The 13,039-nt window shown below is 34.5% G+C and overlaps 1 long non-coding RNA gene across 1 annotated transcript in view; it reads right to left on the reverse strand.

Moving 5' to 3' along the window:
• Positions 1–9,660: 9,660 nt before the first annotated feature.
• Positions 9,661–13,039, reverse strand: part of LOC119088569 — a 28,538-nt gene continuing 25,159 nt past the window's right edge. Inside the window, exon 2 of the long non-coding RNA XR_005092239.1 lies at positions 9,661–9,844. This is a non-coding gene — a long non-coding RNA (uncharacterized LOC119088569). The remainder of the gene's footprint in view (positions 9,845–13,039) is intronic.

The following is a 13,039-nucleotide window of genomic DNA, read 5'->3' on the forward strand; positions in this document are numbered from 1 at the left end:
GGTCCCATTTATTGATTGTTGCTCTCAGTGTCTCTGCTGCTGCCACCCTGATTCTTGATACCCATTATTGCTTAGCAAAACCAAGTGGTTAGATCTGAAATCATATACATACAAGCAACAAAAATGACTTAGCATGTTTCATATATATGTGAAAATATAATTAAATATAATTATAAATATAAATTTTAATCAAAGGAAAAGAGGCTATGAATTTGAGATTGGAGTTCTTAGTGTAGGTTAGAGTGAAAGTACTGAGGAAATTCTGGAATGAAGAAGTGAAGGGGGAAGTGAGGTAATTCTATATTAATTAAAAATATATATTAAAATTTCAAAGAAACAAGTCACAAATTAAAACTGTTTTCTACATAAATAAGCATCGTCTATCATCCTTTAGTCTTACATGTTAATATAACTTCAGTAAGTATTGAAAAAATAAGGAAATGTAAAGTGTTCAAACTACTATAATTAATATCAATATATTGTGCTGTAAAATATTAAACATAATGAGCAGGATGATGAATGATGTGATACCTGCATCAGAGATGTCCAGCCACCATTTCCTACAGGATATATACTTTGAATATTTATTCATTTATCAAACCAATTTAACAGCTACGGCTGCCAAGTGAAAGACCATGACATTAGAATTTACGTAAATGAAAGAAGAGGTTCATTAATTTAGTAGTATCGAGAGTTACCTAGATCATCCGATGCCCTCACGTCCAGTTGGTATGAAAGGACTGCCAAACCTGGCAAACTAAATTTGATCCCCAGGACTCATTCACAAACAGAAGGAGAAGTTCAATTTTCACATTTGTTTGTCCTTTAAAGCCCACACAAGTGGCTTGACAAGGCACACCACACACACACACACACACACACACACACACACACACACACACACACATACACACACACACATACACACACATACACACACATACACACACATACACACACACACACTGAACAAATAAATGAATATAAAATTGATTATAGTAGTGACTATATGAGTTTTCCTTTACAAAATTTTAAAAATAATTCATACAAAACATTTTGAGAAGATATTATTTCAGCTACATTGTACTATATGTTATGTATATTTCCCTATGTATATTTATGGAAACTCAGATAACAAACCAAGAATATAGGTTGCTTTCCACAAACTGAAGGCAAGGCCCCATTGCTAAAGATAACACCTATACAAGTGATTGAATATGTGGAAGTGGAACCGGTGCCTACAAAGTGCATTCGCTCCTTTGTTCAAGCAACTTTGTTTTAAGAAGGTACTCTGAAGGCTACAAAGTATAAATATAAAAACCAAGCAAGCAACAAAACTTTGGCTTGACAATGGTTTTCTGCCTGCATGATATGCTAGGGCAATGGTAGCACAAAATTTGTGGCAGTAACCAACCAATGTCTGATTTGACTTAAGGAAAACATGACATAGAATCCACACCTGACAATTCTTAGATGAGAAAGAACCTGATATTAGATATCCCAGGGATCTAGGGCAAGACTAAATACTGTGTGTGTGTGTGTGTAATGAGGTAGCAATAAAATGACTCCTAAGACATTCGGTACTCATAAATCAGTGCCTTACTCAGACATCATTGGAGAAGCTTCCTCCTGCAGCAAATGAGAACAAATACAGGCATTATGCAGAGAGTGAGAGAATTTGGAACACTAACCACTAAATTGGTGTCTCTCCAGGTGGTGCAGAGAGTGAAAGAGTCAGAAGGATGGATAACACACACACACACACACACACACACACACACACACACACAAAACAGGCCTGTTAAATCAATATGATCAAAGGTCATTTGAACTCATTGAAAATGAGGAAAATGCGGTAGTAGGTACAGGACCTGCATGGGTTTCTACCAGGTCCTCGGCACATATATTATGGTTTCTAGTTTAGCTTTTTAAAATGGTATTCCTGATTGTGTGGATGAGTGGGTCTCTGGTTCTTGTTCCTTTTCTTGATCTCTTTTTCCTTTATTTGTTTGTTTTATCCAACTATAATTTAATAGTTTTTGTCTGTCATATAATACTTTGCTGTTATCCCTTTAGCCTGTTGGCTTTTTAATGCCAGACAGAGAAGAAATGGATCCAGATGGCAAGGGAAGAAAGGGAATGGGAGAAGGGAGGAGATGGGGGGAAGCTGTAAGAGGAATATATTATATGAGAAAAGAAACTATTATTTAAAAAAGGAACAATAGACTAAAATAAGATAGAAAAGACAAAACATGTGACTTTCCTCATTTCCATAATTATTAATCTCAATAAAATCCAAATCAAAATAAAGCCTAATTTAGTGTGTTTTAGTCTCTCCCTTCCAATTATTCTTGAAAATAGAAGACTAGTGCATTTGCAATATTATCATATTTTAAAAGTAACAAAACTGAAGAGTACAAACCAAATCTTTCTTGTGAGATTACAATTACAAATGTGATTTTCATAATCACTTAAGTGTTTGTTGGATTAGGATAAATATTAGTTATCATTTCCATGGTCTTCCTTGTAGTATTCAGAACCCCATAAATATGAATTTACTAAAGATTTCTACTTAATTATTGTATCATTAAAAGAGGCAAAATAAAGTGACAAATTTCCAACAAAACACACAAAGCCAAACAATAATATTTGTAAATTCTCTTACCTAGTATAAGCTTATAATCAGCATAATGTCTCAGACAATATAATGGCTTATAATTCATTTGGGGTGATGAAGTGGCTGAACAGGTAAAGACCCTTGCCCTGAAAGTTTAGAGACTGTATTCCGAGCCCTGTAACCCATGTCAAGGTAGATGGAGAGAATTTACTGCATAGAATTGGCCTCTGACATTCACATGTGCATATAGGCCCAAATTCTGAACCCAATAATAAATACTCTAAATTTAATTTATTAAAAATAATAAGTAGGAGATCCTTAATATTACAAAATTGTTCTAAAATATATGAGAATTAAACATATATGTATATGTTAGTATATGTTAGAGGCATCAGCCATATTTTAGCATATTAAACATTGATTATTTTGATTGATGTGTTGATGCTCTGTGGTTCCTAACTATATTCATATGCATAATAAGCATCTTTAAACTGATGTTGTCTTTTTTTTTTTCATCTGGATATGAGCAAGCAGTGTTTGGTTTTCCTAATGCTAATTATTGTGAGACATAAAGAATGTTATGATGATAATAAAGCTATTAATATAATTCACAAGGTTTTCTACACTAGATTGTCTGTATATAATATTGACTCTATTAATTTCCAGGGCCATTGAATATAAGCGATTATGGGAGAATTGCCCTGTCATGGCCATAGGTAAATCATGTTATAAGCTCCACTGGATAAGACCTCTTAAAATTATATTGGAATCTATAAATATGATCTGGACAAAGGATGGAAGCCTTTATGGCAGGGTAATGACAGTGTCACAGTAAAGCAAAGTATAACTGAGCTGAACATTTAGAGAGCTCATTGCCAGTGTTGGTCTTTTATTGGCTTTACTTTGGGACAAGACACCACTGATTTCACTGGGTTTCTGTTTCCTATTTGCAATGTTGATTGATGGAAGTGAGCCAATGTCCTTTCCAGCTAAAGAAATCATATGTGGCTATTAAATTATGTTTTTGTTGGAAATATAAAATTTTTGATTATTTCTATTAGTTTTTCTTGTATATCCATTCATTTAAAGCTTAGTGATATTAAAATGGGAAAGTTAATTTTCTGGAAAACATCTAATTATTGATATATGTATCAATATAAGGATATATCTCACACTTTCTAATATTTGAAATCACTGCTGAACTGAACGGCTTGCCTTTCCTTCTCTTTATGGTATGCCTCAGTTAGGTTCCTGGCCAGTTTTTGCTGAATTTTCTAGGTAGACAGTGCTGTGAGAAGGTGGAATTGCTGAAAGGTTAATTAAGATTTGTTTACATGATGGCAGAGAGTGGAAATTATATTGCATATTTGTTACGGTGGTTAGTATACAGTCCTTGAAAAAATATTTTTACTTCAAAATACAGAACACAATTACCATAGAAAACAGTCAAAATCTATTTTCTTGAAAAGTAATAATTAGTCTTTTCTTATTGTTAAAAACTAGAAAATGGAATAAATGTAAAGCTTGGACTTTGATATAAATCCCTCTTTACACATTCAAATGTATAAACTGTCATTACTATTATCAGAATAATTCTTTAAACATGTTTTCATACACATGAGTGAGTTCACATGCCATTTATAAAATTATGGTTTTATGTTCCTTTACTAGTTATTCTTTGCTCATTGACTTGAATTCCTTACTAATACATTTTTGTCTGTTTCATAGGATTGATGTTTACATAAAATTTAAAATGCAGATTTAAATCCATGAGGGTTCTGTGCACAATAAGTCTAGATCTTATTAAATTGCTAAAACTTCTTAACTAAATGACCAAAAAGAAGTCTGTAATTTGCTAAACTTCAATCACCTCGCCAATCACATTAGTATTATAAAAGTACAAACTTTACAGAGTTTATGGGGAAAACAATTTTCATTAAGTCATCAATCGATAAATGTTATCACGGGCCATGAAAATGCTGAAATCTGAATCTACAAGTGGACAGTCATCAGGCAATTATATGTAAAATTGGATTTCTGACCATGACCAACCTTAATTGCTCACAAAACCAACTGCTTGCCCATAGGAAGCAATTCACAAATCCACCCTAAAGTATAAACCCGCAAAAAGTAACAGCCCAGACAAATAGAAATTTCTTTAGCATTTGATGTAAAGTAACCATGACTGATTAGTAACTGACTGCTTTCCTAAAACTGTATTTAGCATTTCTGTTTTAGTTAGCCTACCGTCAACCTCCCCACACCAGCAGTCTCCAAATGAGACTTACCTTTAACCTCCATTTGTTCTCATATTTCATTACTCTTGCACTTGTCTTTTTGAGTCTTTGCTAAAATGCAAGTGACGATGCCCAGTTTGCTTTCAAATCTAATAAATGACTTTGGCTTTTTCACTTATTTAGATTTGGTAGTGCTTTGCCTGGTGAGACAGTAGTAAAAATTCTTGACATTGCTATGTTATACAGCATATGGCAAAAGAGAGTGAACACATCAGGAAAAACTTTTGTATACGTAATTTTCTAATTTGGAACCTACTTAATTTCATGAAAACTTGTTTTGTGTGTAATTAACAGTTTTTACCTTACACGTCACAACACTTTACAATAGGTAAGTACCATACTGTCCAGCAATCACGCCGTCTTATACTAAGAAGTTCAAGTTGATTCTCTTAATAGTATAGAGCAATCACAATTTAATTAGTACATGATTTCCTTAATTAGAATTCAGACCCAGAGGGTAATACACAAATTCCCTGTACCTGGACTTCTATGAGTCATTTCAGTAGTATTTTGAAAAATTATTAGTATAGTTTAACTAATCATTTTTCTAGACATTTAGGGTTGTCAAAATGCATGCCAGATCTTAATGATTTCATAGTTTATCTAAGGAAATAGTACAGGTAATATTTAGTAAAGGTAAAACTTTTTAAGTAAATTATTTAATGCAGCATAGGAAGATATCCTTGTCCTAGGAAAGGTACTTCAGGGTAAGGAATAAAGAGTATATCTAAGAAGTTGATGCTTTATCTGGAATAAAAAGGGCAGGTCTACCACAGAAGGGAATGTCTGAGCAACTATTGAACATATATTACACTTCTATTCAGTCATACATCTGGCAGAAAAAGGTGCTTCAGAAGAAAAATGTTAACAGCAAAAGCTATGAAATGTAAGCTGGTTCAACTAAGCACAATGGAACACAGAGGCCATCGTGGCTGGAGTAAGGAGATGATGGTAAATGAGGAAAGTTTATATATATATATATTATATATATATATATATATATATATATATATATATATATATACACATACATATTGAGAGAGACCATAGCATGTGTGAAATCTACAAATATTATTATGATAAAAGTGAGAAAACATGGAAGACTTAGAGCAGAGGTGTGAGACAGTGAAATTTGCTTCTTAAGTTAACAAGGAGACGGAATATACGAAGGATAGAGTGTTATGGTGGTCTGAATAAGAATTGTTACTCATTGCGCCATGTTGATGCCCATGGCCTGTGTTACTACTGAGGACCATGATATTGTCTGTGGTCCATGATACCATTGAAGGACATAATCTGTGCTGCCACCTGAATCCATGTTGATGTCTGTGAGCTTGTCTACCACTGAGGGCCATGATGGTGTCTATGGTCTGTTCTCTTCTCATATAGAAGGCCATTATCCATTCTGCTGCAGAATGTAAAAGGTTAAAAGCTTATATTGCAGTGGCATTGATGACTGCTTACTCATCATCAAGAATGGCAGACAAAGAAAGTTTCTGTGGCAAGTTCTCCCCTGACATCCCCCACTTCCTCCCTCCAAAAAAACATTCTAGACATGAAGGCGTTGAACTCTTAAATATTGTGACAGGGATGCTGAAGCATAACTTGTCACAGCTGATGACTTCTGACCCTGTGCTCACAAATATGGGGACATCCACTGGAGCCTGGGCAGCCTCCCTGTGGTGGAGCATGCAAAGAATAGGGACTGTTACTCCCACAACCATCAGTGGCCAATAGCTGCTCACCTAGTTGTGAGGACACAGTAGCCCCTTCCTCATACATGCGTAAATGTAAATGACTTGATCTTGCACAGTTAACCACAGAGGCTGTGAGCTCATATGTACACCAGCCGTTTCATGTCCAAAAAAAACCAGTATTTCATAGCTCTTTACAATTCTTAACTCTTGCATTCTGTCCATCCCTCTTTTCTGCGATTTGCTTATGCAGGTTGATATAGATATATCATCTTTGCCCGAGCATTCACAGTAGTATATTTTCTGCACTTTGGAAAGGTATGAGTCTCTTCACTAATTACTGTATACTTAAATAAAATCATGAATCTGATCAAGGCTGAAAGTAGCAAAAATCTATGGACTAAAAACAAATATTTAGTAGGATTGTTAAGATGATCATTTAGAAAAATAACAACAGTAGATCACCATCTTATCCTCTGCAGGGCCTATGTCCTCCATAGCCATGGGTTTTGACCATGTTTTCCATATCATATACTGATTTTTATTGAGAATGATAAAGTACAATCCAGAAAACAGTTGGTTACAACCATAAACAGTAATAGAATGATTGTAACACTGAGCCCATCTTGCTGGCCACTTGGTATATCATGAAGGATCCAGTGCTGAGGATTTTCTTCCCCAACTGTCTATACAGCATTTCCAAGAACAATGAATGCCACACAGCAGAGAGGAAATTCCACATCATTTCAAAATTGATTTGTTTATGTTCTGAAAACAAAGTATGTGATACCTTCTGCCATAGTGTCTTAGTATCTACTTATGGCGGGCTACACAAAATAGTAGCTATAATCGTGTTGCATTAGGTATCTCTGGGGGTCTCTCTGGCTAATAACTCATAGAGAAGTAACTTGTTACTAGCACTGAGATTTGAATTTAGTAACCCACATCTTTTGGGAACACTGATATCACTCATTTTGGATACCTCTATACAAATTCCTTTAAAAATATTTAGTTTGTCTTTTATTTAAAGTGTAAAATTTCAAAACTTCACGTTTTAGTTTGTCTTGCATTGAAAGAATTATACCATATTCCATCCATTTCCCCTCTCTATTCCCTCCCAGGTATCCTCTCACCAAACCTTCCCATATCCCCACAAATCTCAAATTGATAGCCCCTTTTCCTTTGATTTGTGTGTGTGTGTGTGTGTGTGTGTGTATGTACTAAGAAATATATAAATTTAGCCTGCTTTTTTTGTTGTTGTTGCTGTTTGTGTATACTTGTTTTCAAGGCTGCTTACTCTCCATTGGTTAACCAGTAATATTGCTCATTCAGTTAGAAACTAATTCTCCTTCCAGAAATCCAAAAGTGCCTATAATTTTAGTATAGGGGTTGTACCCTGCAAAATTTTCCATTCAAGAGGTTCTTGCACAAAAGAAATACTCTTACTATTATATATAATTATATAAACATATATGAATACATATAAAATGATATATACATATAATTTATTTCTATACTTCTACTAATTACTGAGGCACTATATATGGAGCAGATGATAATATCCTAAAAATTTCTCAATAATTATTCTTTTCTATAAATATAGAGATAAAGTTATCTTTACTCAGGTGGAAAAATATTAATTGAATCCATATTTGTATAATATTTTGAGTATCTACTAGAAGTTCAGGTGCTTGCTATACTCAGAAGTTAAACATATAATTTAGAAGATGTTATGTATTTTTAAAAACTTCTCCTTTGTCAATGATGTTATTATTGGTAGAAAACAAAAAGCAATGACCAGAAAAATAAATATAAAGAATAGAAATTGAACACTATCAAATAAAGTAAGTGAGAGATATTAGTTTTGATCTAGAAAAATGAGTTTGTTTTTTTTTTTTTTACAAATCGACCTATATTTAGATATGATTAACTTCACATATGTGGGATTACATCAAAATATGATGAATTTTGATAGACATTCTATATCATTTAAATTTCCACTGAATACCTTGTATGGGTGATTTGAATGAGAATGCTCCACTGTAAGTGGGCTCCTCATATTTCTTTATATTTTTTTACCCAGTTGTGGAACTGTTTTGGAAGGTTTAGGAGGTGTGGACTTTGAGGAGGTGTATCACCAACCGGGGCTCTGAGTTTTCAGATGATTTGTGCCATTTTTCAATATGCTTTCTGCTTCTTAGTTTTGGACCAAAATGTGAGCACTCAGAGGTCTGTGTTCAAACATCAAGAACTATGACCCTCTGAAACTGTAAGCACCATAATATGCTTTTTTGTTATTAAGTTGCCTTGGTAACACAGTTGTGTCATAGCAATAGAAAAGTAACTATTACAGTTTAACACCAAAAGTAGGCACATCTGCCTTCCAGCTATAATGTATATTGTACTAAGTCGGATTTATCATTTGAGATACAGTTGATGACAAATTAGTACGGTTTCTTCCTACTTTGCTCCCTGTTGTGAACTTTTCAGACACTGAAGTAAAAGTCTGCCACCATCAACCATAATTTAAAGGCTGATCTGAGAGACAGAACAAGGAATCCTGGTAGTTAATTACTGTCTTGAATTATGCATGTCACAGCAACTCTGCCATCTACTAAAACTTATGCAGTAGAAGAAAGAAAATAATTGTGTATGCCATAGAATTTATTAGTCTTCTCTTTATTGTCCTACTTGAAGTGGAATAAATTCAAACAAATATAACCAAATACTGTCTCTCCTTTACTATACAATAGTTAAGGAAAGTAAGCATTTGGAACAAAATCCATGCTATCAGTGAAATAAAGAATATATGTTGTTTAATTGGTCATAGCGGAAGCCAACAAAGGCAAAGTCAGTGGGGAAAGCAGTCGGCATCGGGCAAAAGCACATATGGGGAACTTAGAATCAAATTCTGCTATCTATTTAAAAGAAAAATAGGGGAGAACAATATTAAAATAATTGACTCTGTGCCTAGTAACATGTTCCAAAATATGTGGAAGAGCCTAGTATTTCTCTAAGCATATTTACAGACTGACTCTGAAAGACAGAATTTATCTTATAATCTTTACTTTCTTCTTTAAAGGTAATATCTGCTTTAAGAAATTTGGGTTAATTCTCCAGTTAACAACACCAAACCCATTATTGATGAAGCTCGGGCACAGTGCTCTAAAACTGATGATTCTTCCTCTGTTCCCCCAGTAGAATTTGTATTGTCCTTGGAATGCTTTGGAAGTAATCTGGCAAAATAAAAATCAAGGTAAATCTATTTCATTAAGAAACACCATATTGAATAATTAAATTTGACCTTTATTGGTGTAGTATCTGAATTAGAGTTCCAAAATTTACAGTAACACAGATGTTGATGTCATTAATCCTGCTCAGGCCTTGACTTCAATTTACCTGCTAGCTTAAATCTCTGTCAAAAAATAATAAAAATAGTAATCCTGAGAACGCATGCTTCCTGCTTGGCTCCTAAAAGTCTGGGTAAAAATGTAATTCCTACACTCCTAAACAGCAAGTCAAAATAATACCCTGCAAACAAATGTAACCAACCAAGCAGGAAAATTAACTTTTAGCCATAATAATAAAAAAGCACTCAATAAACTCACTGTTTATACATCTGAACACAATTATCTAAACTCATTAATAAATTAAGAAAGTCATTTTTTAAATTTAAAGCAAAATTAATGTTTTCACATGTATACTTTCAAAACACACTTTGTAATAAAGCTACAGCAGTTTTAAAGGAAGATATTCACTACTAAAACTTCGTGTTTATTATTTATCTACAGTTAACTAAATTTATAAATAGATATACAAAAGGAAAAATTAAGCCATGGATTTTTACCTTGATATTTAAGAATATTATTGAATTATTAAGCCAATGTTTATACTTCACAATACTTGAAAAAATATTCATGCTGGAAATTAAACATAAAATTCATTATATTTTGACTTATCCATCAGCTTTGCTAATTTCTGAATTAGAACTCAGTTACCAATAGAAATAATTAGTTGTCTGTTTAAGACAATCAATTATAATTCATAAAATATTCAATTACTCCATATTATAAGGGTTTTTCCTAGAAACTAGGAATAATGGATTGAAAAAGCTGTTATTTCATCTGTATTAAATGTTATTAAACAATACATATCTTACCCAAATCAAATCATTTACAAGCTACTATTTTAATTGAATTATAATTCCTCAATGAAAATAAATATTATAAAATTTTCTATTATTATTTATACTGTCATTGTTTATTATGCACCCTCTTTTTTGCATGAAAGACAGTATCTGTATGTCAATCACAGACCAATTAATATAATAATCATAATAAAGGCTAGAAAGGTGGCTTAGCATTTAAGACCATGTACTGTTCTAATAGAAGTTTGGTTCCCAGCATCGTTGTAAGGCTACTCACAACAACCTGGTTTCACCCCAGGTGAGAAGACTTACTCTTATTCTCTTCCACTTGTGGGTACTGTAATCATGTGCACAAACACACACACATACAGGAATACATGTACTTGTGGTTAAAACTAAAGAATAGTATATTAAAGTAATGAATTGTATGCAACTTAGCTTAACTGGCATTGATATATTGTATATAAAATATTGTTTTAATAAGGAATACAAACCTGTGCTTTGGCTTCATTCCTGTTGATCACAGTATGGTTAGGAAAGCTTTTCAATGAAATCAAACATTTTATTGAATTGACATTTTCTTCAATTGTTAGTTAAATAATGGAGCTGAATTTATACAGACACTCATAATTTAGTCAAAATAATATATTGTTTCTCTATATGTGATTACGGAATACTGATTAGTTATTAAATTAGTTAACAACAGATCTAGTTGTGCATGTCAGTCTCAAGATGAGTAAAGCAAGCAGGGAGGACAAATGGATCTCCCTGTGAAGGGGAATAGAATAGATTTTTGCAGGTGGACTGAGGATAGGTGGAGATTGGAACAGGAGGGATTCCATGTTGGGGGAAGGTATGGAGGGAGAGAATGGGGGCTGAGACAGCTGGAATTGGGGGTCACTTGGAGGGGCAGGATGGGAACCTAGTGAAGTAGAAACTTTATGGAAGCTAAGAGAGTGATGTATTGAAATATCACTTGTAATCTAAGAAATAGAAGCTTGCCTGAGGATCATAGGACAGAACTACTAACAGATTTAGCCTTAGAGGTCAGGCAGTGGTGGGTGGCACATGCCTTTAATCTTAGCACTGAGGAGGCAGAGGTTGAGATTTGTCTGAATCTCTGTGAGTTCAAGGCCACTCTGGGCTACAAATTAATCCAATCTAAAAGAAACAGCCAGGCAGTGGTGGCACAAACCTTTAACTCCAGCACTTGGGATCACACAGCTTTAATCTAAGCATTAGGAATGTTGAGATAGGAAGTGATATGACTGGGTAGAGAAAGGAATATAAGGAGGGAGGAGACAGGAACTGAGGTCTTTTCAGGCTCTTGCAGGCTGAGGAGTTGTTGAGTTAAGAGGTGGCTTGCTTGGCTTCTCTGATCTTTCAACTTTCACCCTGATATCTAGCTCCGGGTTTTTATTAAGACCAATTAGGATTTATGCAACAGAGTGACCCTGATGAGTACTCCTAGTAATGGAGGAAACTGAACTGAAATGACTATCTTTTGTAGTCAGGCAAGGCTTTCATTGGTAGGGCTGGGTTGCATTTGGCTGAGATATTGGATGAGGTGGTACTATGAGGATCCATAAACAACCTAGGCTGATTCTAGAACATAATGTTTCTCTCTGAAAACTGACAGTACAGCCCCATTTTGGAGCACAACATCCACACAGCTCACTGAATGTAAAAAGGTCAAGTTGGTGCCTGCATGGATCCCTCACCCCAAGTACATTCTAGTCTCTTTGGTGTGGGAATGTATTCTGCAGGCTACAGAAAACGAAACCTGGGCCCAACCCTACTCCAAAACCTTCAGCCTACAATCTGCCCTGCCTGCAAGGTGTGCTGGGGCAGTGGTTGAATAGAACTTGTAAGAGTGGCCAACCAAGGTCTGGCTTAACTTGAGTCCGAAGCCATGAGAAAGAGCCTATGATGGACACTGGATGAATGGTGAGGAACCAGAGATTGGATAATCCAGAGACCTAGTGTAGAACCAAACACAATTAGAAAAAAAAGTTGATGATAAACTTCAAGAATGAGCATAAAGGTGTAAGGGTTCACTAATGTTCCTTCATATCACACAACTGATAGTTTTCTATTCAAATCAATGAAAAGATTCCTAATGATAGTCATCTATATTCATATATCAGTGCCTTGTTCAGTCATCATCAGGGAGGCTTCCTCCAGAAGCAGATGGAAGTAGATGAGAGAACCAAAGCCAGACATTATGCAGAGAAAGAGTATAAATTGGAGGTCTCCATCGTGGTGGCTGAGAAACGGGTTCCTG

Source organism: Peromyscus leucopus, chromosome 9 (genome assembly GCF_004664715.2).
Source record: "Peromyscus leucopus breed LL Stock chromosome 9, UCI_PerLeu_2.1, whole genome shotgun sequence".
Classification (NCBI taxonomy): Eukaryota; Metazoa; Chordata; class Mammalia; order Rodentia; family Cricetidae; genus Peromyscus; species Peromyscus leucopus.